The sequence below is a fragment of the Petaurus breviceps genome, unplaced genomic scaffold, assembly GCF_028583685.1.
Source record: "Petaurus breviceps papuanus isolate PSGF00001 unplaced genomic scaffold, PetGlider_PUasm1.0 90925, whole genome shotgun sequence".
Classification (NCBI taxonomy): domain Eukaryota; kingdom Metazoa; phylum Chordata; class Mammalia; order Diprotodontia; family Petauridae; genus Petaurus; species Petaurus breviceps.
In genome coordinates, this window is record NW_027187380.1 from 37,969,976 (window position 1) to 37,982,276 (window position 12,301).

Below are 12,301 nucleotides of genomic sequence, written 5' to 3' on the forward strand. Positions count from 1 at the left end.
AAACAATTGGGAAAATATTAATTGCTCATGGGTAGACTGAGTTAATATAATAAAAATGACAATTCTCCCCAAAGTAATCTATTTACTCAGTGCCATACCAATCAAACTATCAAAAAATTATGTATAGAGCTAGAAAAAAAAAACAAAATTCACTTGGAAGTACAAAAGATCAAGAATATCAAGAGAATTAATGAAAAAATAAAAGAGAAGGTGGCCCAGTGGTTCCAGATTTTAAACTGTAATTATAAAGCACCAATCATCAAAACTACTTGGTACTGCCTAAGAAATAGTGGGTGTATCAGTGAAATAGTTTAGGTACACAAGACACAGAAGTCAATGACGATAAGCAACTTACTGTCTGATAAATGCAAAGACCCCAGGTTCTGGGATAAGAACTTACTATTTAACAAAAACTGCTGGAAAAACTGGAAAATAGTACAACAGAAGCTAGGCATTGACCAACATCTAACAACCTATTTAAATATCATGGAACCACAAACAGGATAACACAAGATTTAGTAGCTTCTACATTAAGGGATTGAAGGGCTTAGAATATGATATTCCAGAGGTCAAAGGAGCTAGGATTAAAACCAAGAATCACCTACCCAGCAAAACTGAGGGTAATCCTTGAGGGGAAAAAAACTGATATTTATATACATAGAGGAATTCCGTGCATCCTTGAGAAAAGACCAGAGGTAAATAGAAAACTTTCAAATACAAGACTAAATAGAAGCATGAAAAGGTAAATAGGAAAGAGAAATCATAAAGGATTTATAAAAGTTTAATTGTTTACTTTCCTATATAGCAAGATGATATTTTTAACTCCTGAGACCTTTCTCATTATTTGACTAATACTGAGGGTACAGGGTGAGCTGAATATGAAGGGATGATATCTAAAAAAATAAAATTAAGGGGAGAGGAAAGGACTAGAGGAGAAAGGAAGAGGTAGAATGGGGTAAATTATCTCACAAAAAAGAGGCAAGAAAAAGCTTTCACAGTGGAAGGGAATGGTGGGGGGAGGTGAGAGGGAACAAGTGAACCTTATTCTCATTAAGGAGGGAATAACATACACATTCAATTGGGTATGGAAATTTATCTTATCCTATAGGAAAGTAGAGGGGAAGGGGATAAGGAGTGGGGGTGGGCAGACTGGGGGAGGTAATCAGAAGCAAACATTTTCAAGGACGTACAGGGTGTAAGAAGAGAATAAAATAAAGAAGGAATGGGAAAGGGAAACAGTCTTTCACAATGTGACTATTATGGAGGTGTTTTGCATGACTCCACATGTATAACCTATATTGAATTGCTTGTCTTCTCAATGATGGGGGGGGAGGGAGGGAGAGAATTTGGAACTCAAAGTTTTAAAAACGAACATTAAAAATTATTTTTACATGTAACTTGGAAATAAGATACACAGGCAATGCCGTATAGAAATCTACCTTACCCTACAGGAAAATAGAAGGGGAAGGGGATAAGAGAAAGGGGTGAGGGGGCCATAGAAGGGGGGCAGATTAAGGTAAGGCATAATCAGAAGCAAAACACTTTTGAGGAGCGACACAATGAGAGGAGAGAGAGAACAGAATAAACGCGAGTAAGGAGAATAGGATGGAGAGAAATACAGTCAGCAATAGTAACTATGGAAATATTTTTTGAAGTTTCCTTGATAAAAGCCTCATTTCTCTAACATATAGAAAACTGTCAAATTTATGAAAATAAGAGTCATTCTCCAATTGATAAATGATCAAAAAATATAATCAGTTTTCAGATGAAGTAATTAAAGCTATCTATAGCCATATGAGAAAATATTCTAACTTGCTACTGATTGGAGAAATGCAAGTTAAAAGAATTCTGAGCTCATACCTATTAGATTAGATAATAGGAGAGAAAAGGTAAATGACAAATGTTGGAGGGGATGTGGAAAAAAATGAGACATCAATGTACTGTTGTCTGAGTTGCGAATTGATTAAACCATTCTACAGAACAATTTGGAACTATGCCCAAGCGGCTGTGGAACCCTTTGACATAGTAATACCACTATTGGGTCAGGAGGGTTGTGATGTCTTCTGACTCTGGAAAAGGCTATATATATCCTGACCTTAGATTTTGCTTTGGGGTTCACTTTGGGAAGAGTTGTGTGATTTAGTCAGATGAGACTCTGGGCAGCTGTTGAGGCCCCCAGCTTTGAAAATTCAGATGTTGGTGCTTCTTTCTCTGGGAACTAACTGTATGGATGTAATGGTCAGATAGCAGCTCAACAGGCTAGTGAACTGTGTTATTTATTTATTGTTTTCTCTGTCTATACTTTTTGTCTGCTTATAATTTCTGTTTGTATTTTTTCAAGTTCAGGGTGGTGAGTTTTTCCCCTGAGAGAGAGAGAGAGAGAGAGAGAGAGAGAGAGAGAGAGAGAGAGAGAGAAAGAGAGAAAGAGAGAAAGAGAGAAAGAAAGAAAAAGAAAGAAAGAAAGAAAGAAAGAAAGAAAGAAAGAAAGAAAGAAAGAAAGAAAGAAAGAAAGAAAGAAAGAAAGAAAGAAAGAAAGAAAGAACCAACTGTTCTGGAGAGCAATTTGAAATTATGCCCACGAGGCTATAAAACTGGGCATACCTTTTGACCCAGCAATAACACTTATATCTGTATCCCAAAGAGATCATAAAAACGGGAAAAGGACCTACATGTACAATAATATTTTTAAAAGATCTTTTTGTGCTGTCCAAGAACTGGAAATGGAGGGGTATGCCCATGAACTGGGGAATGGCTGAACAAATTGTGGTATATGAATATAATGGAGTACTACTGTTCTATAAGAAATGATGAGCAGGTGGACTTCAGAAAAACCTAGAAAGACTTACATGAACTGATGCTGAGTGAAGTGAGCAGAACCAGGAGAACACTGTACACAGTAATAGGAACACTGTGCAATTTAATTTTGATAGACTTACCTCTTCTTAGAAATGATCTAAGACAACTCCAAAAGACTCATGACGGCAAATGTTATCCACATCCAGAAAAAGAACTACGGAGGTTGAATGCAGATCAAAGCATATTATTTGTGCACTCTCTTTATTTTGGTTTCTTCTTTCTCATAATTCCTCCCACTGGTTCCAATTCTTCTTTACAATATGATTAATGTGAAAATACATTTAATATGAACATATATGTAGACACTATATCAGACTGTATGCCATCTTTTGGGGGGGAGTGAAAGGGGGAGAAAATCTAGAACTCAAAATCTTATGGAAGTGAATGTTGAAAACTAAAAATAAATTAGTATTTTTAAAAAATGAACAAGAAATAAAGTGGTGGTTCAGTGGAATAAGTTAGGTACAAATTACATTACAGTAAATGACCACAGTATTCTAGTATATGATAAACCCCAAAACAAAAAGCTTTTAGAACAAGAACCCATTATTTGACAAAAACTGCTGAGAAAAAATGGAAAACAGTATGGCAAAAACTAGGTAAAGAGCCAGATCTCACACTGTACACCAAGATAAGGTCAAAATGGATACATGATTTATACATAAAAGGTGATACCATAAGCAAATTAAGGTAGTATAGAATATTTTATCTGTCAGATTTATGAATAAGGGAAGAATTTAGAACCAAAGAAGATATGGAGAGCATTACAAAATGTAAAATAGATCATTTTGGTTATAGAAAATGAAAAACTTTTTGCACAAACAACCAATGCAACCAAAATTATAAGGAAAGCAGAAAACTGGGGGGGGGGTGGATTTGACAACAAGTATCTCTGATGAAGGCCTCATTTATAAAATATATAAAGAACTAAGTGAAATCTATAAAAATACAAATCATTCCCCAATTGATAAATGGTCAAAGGATATGAACAGGCAGTTTTCAGACAAAGAAATCAAAGTTATCTATAGTCATTTGAAAAAAATGCTATAAATCACTATGGATTAGTGATAATCTATAGTGATAAACCTATAAGGTTGGTTTATATGACAAAAAAGGAAGATGTTCAAGGGGATGTGGGAAAATTGGGACACTAATGCACTATTGGTTATGAAAAAATAGCAAAAATAGCAACTTTTTTGTGGCATCTAAGAATGGGAAATCAAAGGGATGCCCATCCACTGGGGAACGGCTAAACAAGATGTAGTATATGATGGTAATGGAATATTATTGTGCTATAAGAAAAGACAAACAGAACGATTTCAGAAAAAGCCAGAAAGACTTACATAAACTGATACATAGCAAAGTAAACAGAACCAGGAGAACACTGTACACCCTAACAGCAACACTGATGAAGAATTGTAAATGACTTAGCTATTCTCAGCAATACAATGATCCAAGACAATCCCAGAGGACTAATGATGAAGCATACTATCCAACTCCAGAGAAATAACTGATATTGATTGAATACAAACTCAAGCATGCTATTTTTCACTTTCTTTCATTTTTTTCCTTTTATTCATGTCTTCTTGTACGAAATGACTAATATGGAATTGTTTTATATAACTGCACATGTATAACTTACATCTGATTGCTTACCATCTCATGTAGTGAGAAAGGGAGAGAGGGACAGAATTTAGAACTTAGAACTTTAAATAAAAATGTTTAAAAAATTGTTAAATTATATAATGTGTGTATACATATATATTATATATGTATGTTCTTGATTTCTTAAAATAACTATACATGACATTGAAGAATAGTGTAATGATTCAGGGAAGTAAATAATTTAAATATCTCCAGGTTCTTGCTGGACATAGTTGTCCATCTACACCAAGAGAAAAACAATGCCCAAACACCCATGATTACCTATTACAATTATGGGTAGTTCTTCTCTTAATAATGTCACATTTTGTCTTAGTTTTGATCCATTCTGGGGGTGGAGGGATGTACGAAACCTGTGATTTCATTTTTATATGGAACTAACAATGAAGACAGGACCTCCAGCTGGTACCTAGTCTATATTTTCAGTTCTTTCTTCACTCTGCGTTATTTTACATAGATCTTAACATGTTTCTTATGCTTATTTTAATCAACATTGCTAACAGTAAATTTCTAGACAACAAAACTTATTCTATCAGTGCAATTCAGCACCTTCTTAACAATTTAGTTTTAAGGAGTTATTTAGAGCACTGAGAGTTTAAGTGATTTGCCTCAAGTCACACAGCCAGTGTGTGGTCAAGAGATAAGACCTGAACCTACTTCTGGCTCTGAGGCCAGCTCTCTATCCACTAGAGGACACTGCCTCTCTTTCATTAATAAAAGCATAATTTATTTCACCACTTCCTAATTGTTGCACATTTGGGTTTGTATGTGTATATGAGCACACACACACACCTACAAACACATATACATCTAACAAATAATACTGCTATAAGTGATTTCGGGGAGAAAAAGTGCTGAATTTGGAATCAAGAGAGATCAAATGCCACACTGACACTAGTCTCAGATTCCCCAGCTCTAAAATAAGGTAACACCATATGTAGTAACTATCTCACAGGGAGATGTGACAATAAAATGAGATATTTTGTAGTGTTCGGCAAAACCACATAGTATAATTCTGATAAACAATGTTTGCCTGTGGCTAGGAGTTTATTTTAATTTGAATTTCTTTATTCCTGAAATGGGACATTATTTTGGTCGGTTATCTATAATTTGTAATTCATATGCTTTGAGTTCGGGAATTGGGCTTCTCCTCTATTTGTGTCAATTCCTTATGGTAGAGTTGATTACATCTACATAAAAAGAAAAAAATTATATAAAATATAGCAAAATGTATCCCCAGCTCTTAGCACAGTGCCTGGCACACAGAAGGCACTTAACGAAGGTTTATTTACTGAAAGAACCAAAAAAATATAAAAAACTGATAACCTGTTCTTTAACATATAAAGTATGTTTAACTGATTTTGTTGATACAATTCTTAATGTCATTAAAAAAAATTGGCAGAAAGATATCAGAATAGCATGCCAACTCTCCATAAAGCTAAAAATATTGTAAAAACTTCTTTTGAATATGAGTTTTGATCTGTGGGGAAAACAGGTGAGGGCAAAAATGCAGTTTATTAGCATAGTACTGATCTATTCAGTGCCAGTAAGGATCAATATTCCCTGGAGAGGGTTGGCTGTTTAATACTTTAGAACACCAGACAGAAAATATGAGCCACTTACTAGCACCTTTTCCAAGTCACTTAAATGATGACTCTCTGTTTCAGTTTACCCACCTGCCTACTTTGTTATTAGGATCGAAATCATAATCACAAACGCTTTGAAAGCTGATGCCCTAAATAAATGTTTCTTCAACGTCCAAAGGAGCCAACCGGTAAAAGAGGGACCGATCCCAGCACCAGAGACGGGCCTTGTCTACCCAAAAGAGGCGGGTGAGTCGTCCGCAGCTTCCGCACTCCAGCATGGGCTTTCCCAGAGCCCCTCTCTCCGAGGAGAGGGCACTTCTGCAGCCTCCAAGGCTGGCCATGGAGAGAGAAGGGATCCTCCGCAACCCGCCCAGGACTGGCGTCCGTCTGGTTACAAAGCCCGTTCCCTGCCCGGACCCTGGACCCAACTCACCGTGAACTCCAGGCCCAGACGGAATTGTGTGAAGGCGGTAAGGAGGAAAGCGTGAGAAGTAAAGGTGACTGACCGGGAAATCGTGCCCCAAAGAGCACCTAACGCCAGAAAGAGGCCGCAAAACACCTATGGCCGCACCCGGGAGTAGATCACAAGCAGCCGACCCCTAGAGAGCACTTCCGGAGACTTTCTCTAGGAACCTTGGGAGGCTTAGGCGACTCTATGATTTCCGTTTTAGCTGAAGGCGAAAAGAGGAAGCGAATCCAGTTCTCGACCCCATTTTTTTTTCTTCTGTTTGACACACTGGCAAACGGACAGGCACATTCTCAAGTTCCGCGCCCCCCATCCCCACCCTGTCTGTATCTGTCTCGGTCTGCCTCCCTCCCTCCTGCTCTTCCCTCTCTCTTATCATCTCTACAGGAAGCCATTTCCAACCCTTTTTAATTCTAAAGCCTTCACTCTTATTTCCCATTTACCTGTAAATATTTGTTGTCTCCATTTGATCTCGAGCTCCTGATAGCATGAGCTGCCTTTTGTCTTTCTTTGTATGTGGAGCACTTAGCTCCCCAGCCTGACACAGGAGGGGCCTTTAATAAATGTTAATTGACTGCCGGCTTAACTCACACCTATTTTTGTCTCTCTCTCTCCAAGCCCCTCCCCCCCACTAATGGTGTGAATGTCATTTAATAATAAAATCACACCTAAACAGTGCTTTACTGATAAAAGTCAATAAATATGTAAAAATCACTGATGGTGAAAACCACACCACGTATGCACACTGAAAAGTGTACAGGCTGAGATGCTGTCATTTATAGACTAATCTTTAGAATTATATGTTTTCTAACAACCATGTGTTGAAGTTGTTTTAAAACATCTTAGTCTAGTGATGTTCCCATCTATAATATCACATCAGGGTTTGATTGCAATTATTTCTGCACACATACACAACTATAACTCTCTTCCCTCAATATAACTTATCCTGAACTTATTGTCTTTTGGTCTCCACAGCTAACTGACCTAATCTTAGATATTTTCTGCTCAGGTATTCAAGAATATGTCCAAGTAGTACAAAAGTGAATTTGTAAATATTGGGAAGGTTCCAAATGGAGAAAAGGCCAAAATGTGATATGCACTGATAAATACAGTGGAAACCTCAGGATCACCCCATTAAGTAATTTTTCCAGTGTTATCAGTGAGAATCTTTTCCAAAATGCCAAGAAGTATGTACTGTTTGGGTAAGATTCTCTGCCAGTGTCCACAGGAAAATGAGGGAAAATGGTGGAGAAAGGAAATACTCTGAGTGACATAGAAATGATAATATGGTACTGGAAATATTAATACAAGAATTGAAAGAGTTATTAAGTAGGTTTAATCTGAAGAAGGATTTTCCATATGGAAGATGAAAACTAGTTCTGTGTTGTTCCAACAAGTAATCTAGGTAGAATGGGCTAAAGAAAAAATAGATACAGTTAACATAGACAGCTTTATTATATGTAAGTAATCCATTATCTCACTTTTTATCCTCACAGTGCTATGAGAAAAGTCAATCAACGGTCAGTCAACAAACATTTATTAAGAATTTATTATATGCCAAGCACTGTGCTAAGTGCCAGGGTTACAAAGACAGACAAAAAACTGTCCCTGCTATCAAGAAACTCAGTCTTATGGGGAAGACAAACTTTAAATTATATACAAACAAGATAGATCGATACATAAATTACATACACACACATATACCTATCTGTGTAAATAGGACAAATTATAAATTATCACATAGGAAAGGCACTAAGATTAAGTAGGTCTGGGAAAAGATTTTTTTTAGAAGCTGGGCACAGTTTGAATTCCATGCTTTGCCTACCACTATCAATTTTGATAGCTCCTGAAATTTTATGATATTAAAAGTGTATGTTTTATAACATGGATTACATTGCCATTATGAATAAAAATAGTGGAAAGAACAATTTACAATCACTAGCTAGCTGTGCCACTTTGGATAGGGCCCTTAAACTCCCCTGGGCTTCAACTCCTTCATTGGCAGGAGGAAATTATTAATAAGATTAGTAGTTAGCATTTTACATAGCACTTTAAGTTCTGTAAAGCACTTTAAAAATATTATTACATTTGATCTTCACAACAACTCTAAGAAGCAGATACTATTCTTATCCACATTAAGGAAACTAAGTAAACTAAGGCAGGCAGTGGTTAAGTGACTTGCCCATGATTACATTGCTATTAAGTGTTTGAGGCTGAATTTGAATTCAGATCTCCCTGACTCCAAATCCAGTGCTCTAATTGCCTCCATTTGGATGAGTTACACTAGTAGATTAGACTACTAGATGCACCCTTCCACCACTAAGGTACTATGATTCTGCATCTAGGCATTCCAAAAACACTTATTTGGCTATGCTGTAGGCCATAGATATGTAACATGGGTCAATTCTGTGCTGCTTGTGCTAATTTTGGCCTAACAACACCAAAAAAAAAAAAAAACCCAAACAAAAAACACAGGTGCTCCATCAGCCACCACTATACCACTGGCTGCAGCAAATGGAGAAGTTTTGAATGATATGGATAAGTTCACTTACCTTGGTAGTGTTCTTACCAGGGATGTACACATTGATATTGAGGTTGACACAACCCACTGCCAGAGCTGGCTCAGTGTTTGGGAGACTCCAAAGGAAAGTGTGACAGAGAAGACTGACTACTAAATTGAAGATCATTGTGACTCAAATAGAGTCATTGTGCTGACCTCATTGTTGTATGCCTATGAAACCTAGACAGTTTACCAGCGCCATGCCAGGAAACTGAAGTACTTCCATTTGAATTGTCTTAGGAAGATTCTGAAGATTACCTGGCAGGAAAAGATACCAGACACTGAGGTCCTTACTCGAGCTAAACTGTTAAGCATTCAAATTCTGCTTCAGAGAGCACAACTCTAATGGGTTAGCTATGTTGTTCAAATGCCAAATGTATGCTTGCCAAAAAGACTATTTTAGGCAAAGTTGCAGGATATAAAATAAACCCACATAAATCCTCGGCATTCCTATATATTTCCAATGAAATTCAACAGCAAGAGATAGAAAGAGAAATCCCATTTAAAGTTACTGTAGACATTATAAAATATTTGGGAATCTACCTGCCAAAACAAACCCAGGACTTATATGACCATAACTACAAAACACTTTTCACACAAATAAAGTCAGATCTAACTAATTGGAAAAATATCAATTGCTCGTGGCTGGGTCGAGCTAATATAATAAAAATGACAATTTTACCTAAATTAAATTATATATTTAGTGCCCCACCAATTAATTTACCAAAAAACTTCTTTATAGAGCTAGAAAAAATAGTAACAAAATTCATTTGGAAGAATAAACGGTCCAGAATATCAAAGGAATTAATGAAAAGAAAAGCTAGGGAAGGTGAACTAGCTATACCATATTTCAATCGTATTATAAAGCAGCAGTCATCAAAACTACTTGGTACTGGCTGAGGAATAGAGGAGTACATCAATGGAATAGATTAGGCACATTAGATTCAGAAGTCAATGACTATAGTAATCTATTATTTGATAAACACCCAGACCCTGGTTTTTGGGATAAGAACTCACTATTTGACAAAAACTGCTGGGAAAACTGGAATATAGTATGGCAGAAACTGGGCATAGACCATTATCTAACACCATATACTAAAATCAAGTCTAAATGGGTGCATGATCTAGGTATAAAAGTTGATACTGTAAGCAGCCTCCTAAAACAAGGAATAGTTTACCTGTCCGACTTGTGGAGAAGAAAAGATTTTATGACTAAACAAGAATTAGAGAACATTATAAAATGCAAAATAGATAATTTTGACTACATGAAATCAAAAAACTTCTGTACAAACAAAGCCAATGTAACCAAGATTAAGAGGGAGATGGGAAATTGGGAAAAAATCTTTACAACTTATGTCTCTGACAAAGGACTTATTTCTAAAATATACAGAGAACTGAGTCAAATTTGTAAGAATACAACTCATTCCCCAATTGATAAATGGTCAAATGATATGAACAGGCAGTTTTCAGAGAAAGAAATTAAAGATATCTATAAGCACATGAAGAAATGCTCTAATTCACTATTTTTTTTTAAGCAATCGGGGTTAAGTAACTTGCTTAAGGTTACACGGCCAGTTATTTCTGGGTGTGATGCTGAGTATCTGAGCCTGGATTTAATCCAGGTCATCCTGACACTGGAGCCGGTGCTCTTGCTTGCTGAGCTACCTGGCCGCCCCTCTAATTCACTATTGATTAGAGAAATGCAAATCAAAACAATTCTGAGGTACCACATCTCACCAGTCAGATTGGCTAAGATAACAAAACAGGAAAATGACAAATCCTGGAGAGGATGTGGGCAAATTGGAACACTAATGCATTGCTGGTGGAGTTGTGAACTGATCTAGCCTTTCTGGAGAGCAATCTGGAATTATGCCCAAAGAGCTATAAATACTTTCATACCCATTGATTCAGCAATACCACTCCCAGGGTTATATCCCAAAGAGATCATAGAAATGAGAGAAAGACCCATATGTACAAAAATGTTTATAGCAGCTCTTTTTGTGGTAGTAAAGAATTGGAAATTAAGGGGGTGCCCATCAATTGCGGAATGGCTGAACAAGTTGTGGTATATGCATGTTATGGAATACTATTGTGCTATAAGAAACGAGGAGCAGACAGTCTTCATATTTACCTGGAGAGGCTTATACAAACTGATGCTAAGTGAGAAGAGTAGAACCAGGAGAAATTTGTACACAATTACAGACACAACGTATGTGTGATGACCAACTTTGATAGACTGGACTCTTCTCAGCAATGCAGTGATGTAAGTCAATCCCAAAAGACTCATGATGGAGAGAAATATGTGCATCCAGAGAAAGAACTAGAAAGAACTGAGTTTATATCCAGGTAGAAGAAAAATACCTGATCTTTTTCCTTCTTTTATTTGGTTTTATGTTCTCTTTACCATTTTTCATTCCAGCTGGTACAATCCGTCCTTATAACCTGACTAATGTATAATGTGAAAGTATTTACAGATCCTATACTTGACTGTATGCCGCCTTGGGGTGGGGAGGGGAGGGAGGAGGACAAAATGTGAAACTCAAGGAATTGTGGAATTGAATCCTGTAAACTAAAAGGAAACAAAGAAATTAATTAAAATTAAAAAAGAATAAAATGATGAATGAATATTTTTGAAAGATTAAAAAAAAGACTATTTTATGAAGAACTCACACATGGCAAGCACTCACATAGGACACTCTCAAGGTCTCTCTTAAGAACTTTGAAATTGATTGTGTGACATGGGAGACACCAGCACAGGACTGCTCAGCATGGCGTGCCCACATCAGAGAAGATGCTGTGTTCTATGAATAAAGCAGAACTGAAACTACTTAAAGAGAATGCAGGATGTGCAAATTTAGGAAATCCACTCCAAATGGACTATTTGTGCCTGACCTGTGGTTGAGCATTCCAAGCTCCTATTGGTCTGATCACCTGGACACAATGAAATTTGACTCTAGCATAGTGATGCCATTTTGGTCCTCGGAAGAATGAAGGACAACAATCAATCACTCAGTCAGATAACCTTATGATTAGTGCTTGGGCAGGGACATATAGTAGTTATTCAATCTATGAACTCCAGAGTGAAATGCAGTTTAAGGTTTGGTTTTTGGGAAAAGAGAAAGAAAGAAAGGAAGTGAGGGAGAGAGGGAGGGAGAGAGGGAAAGAGAAAGA

At 36.8% G+C, this 12,301-nt stretch overlaps 1 protein-coding gene across 5 annotated transcripts in view; it reads right to left on the reverse strand.

Moving 5' to 3' along the window:
* Positions 1 to 6,778, reverse strand: part of ZKSCAN8 (zinc finger with KRAB and SCAN domains 8) — a 58,941-nt gene extending 52,163 nt beyond the window's left edge. Inside the window, exons 1-2 of one of the 5 annotated variants that reach the window (XM_069076828.1) lie at positions 6,538 to 6,755; positions 2,937 to 3,104 (exon numbers count right to left, since the gene is read on the reverse strand). The gene's annotated coding sequence lies outside the window, so the exon portion shown is untranslated. Of the gene's footprint in view, positions 1 to 2,936; positions 3,105 to 6,537 lie in introns of all 5 variants that reach the window. The other 4 variants (XM_069076830.1, XM_069076829.1, XM_069076827.1 and 1 more) reach the window with 4 other exon arrangements.
* Between the last annotated feature and the right edge of the window lie 5,523 nt (positions 6,779 to 12,301).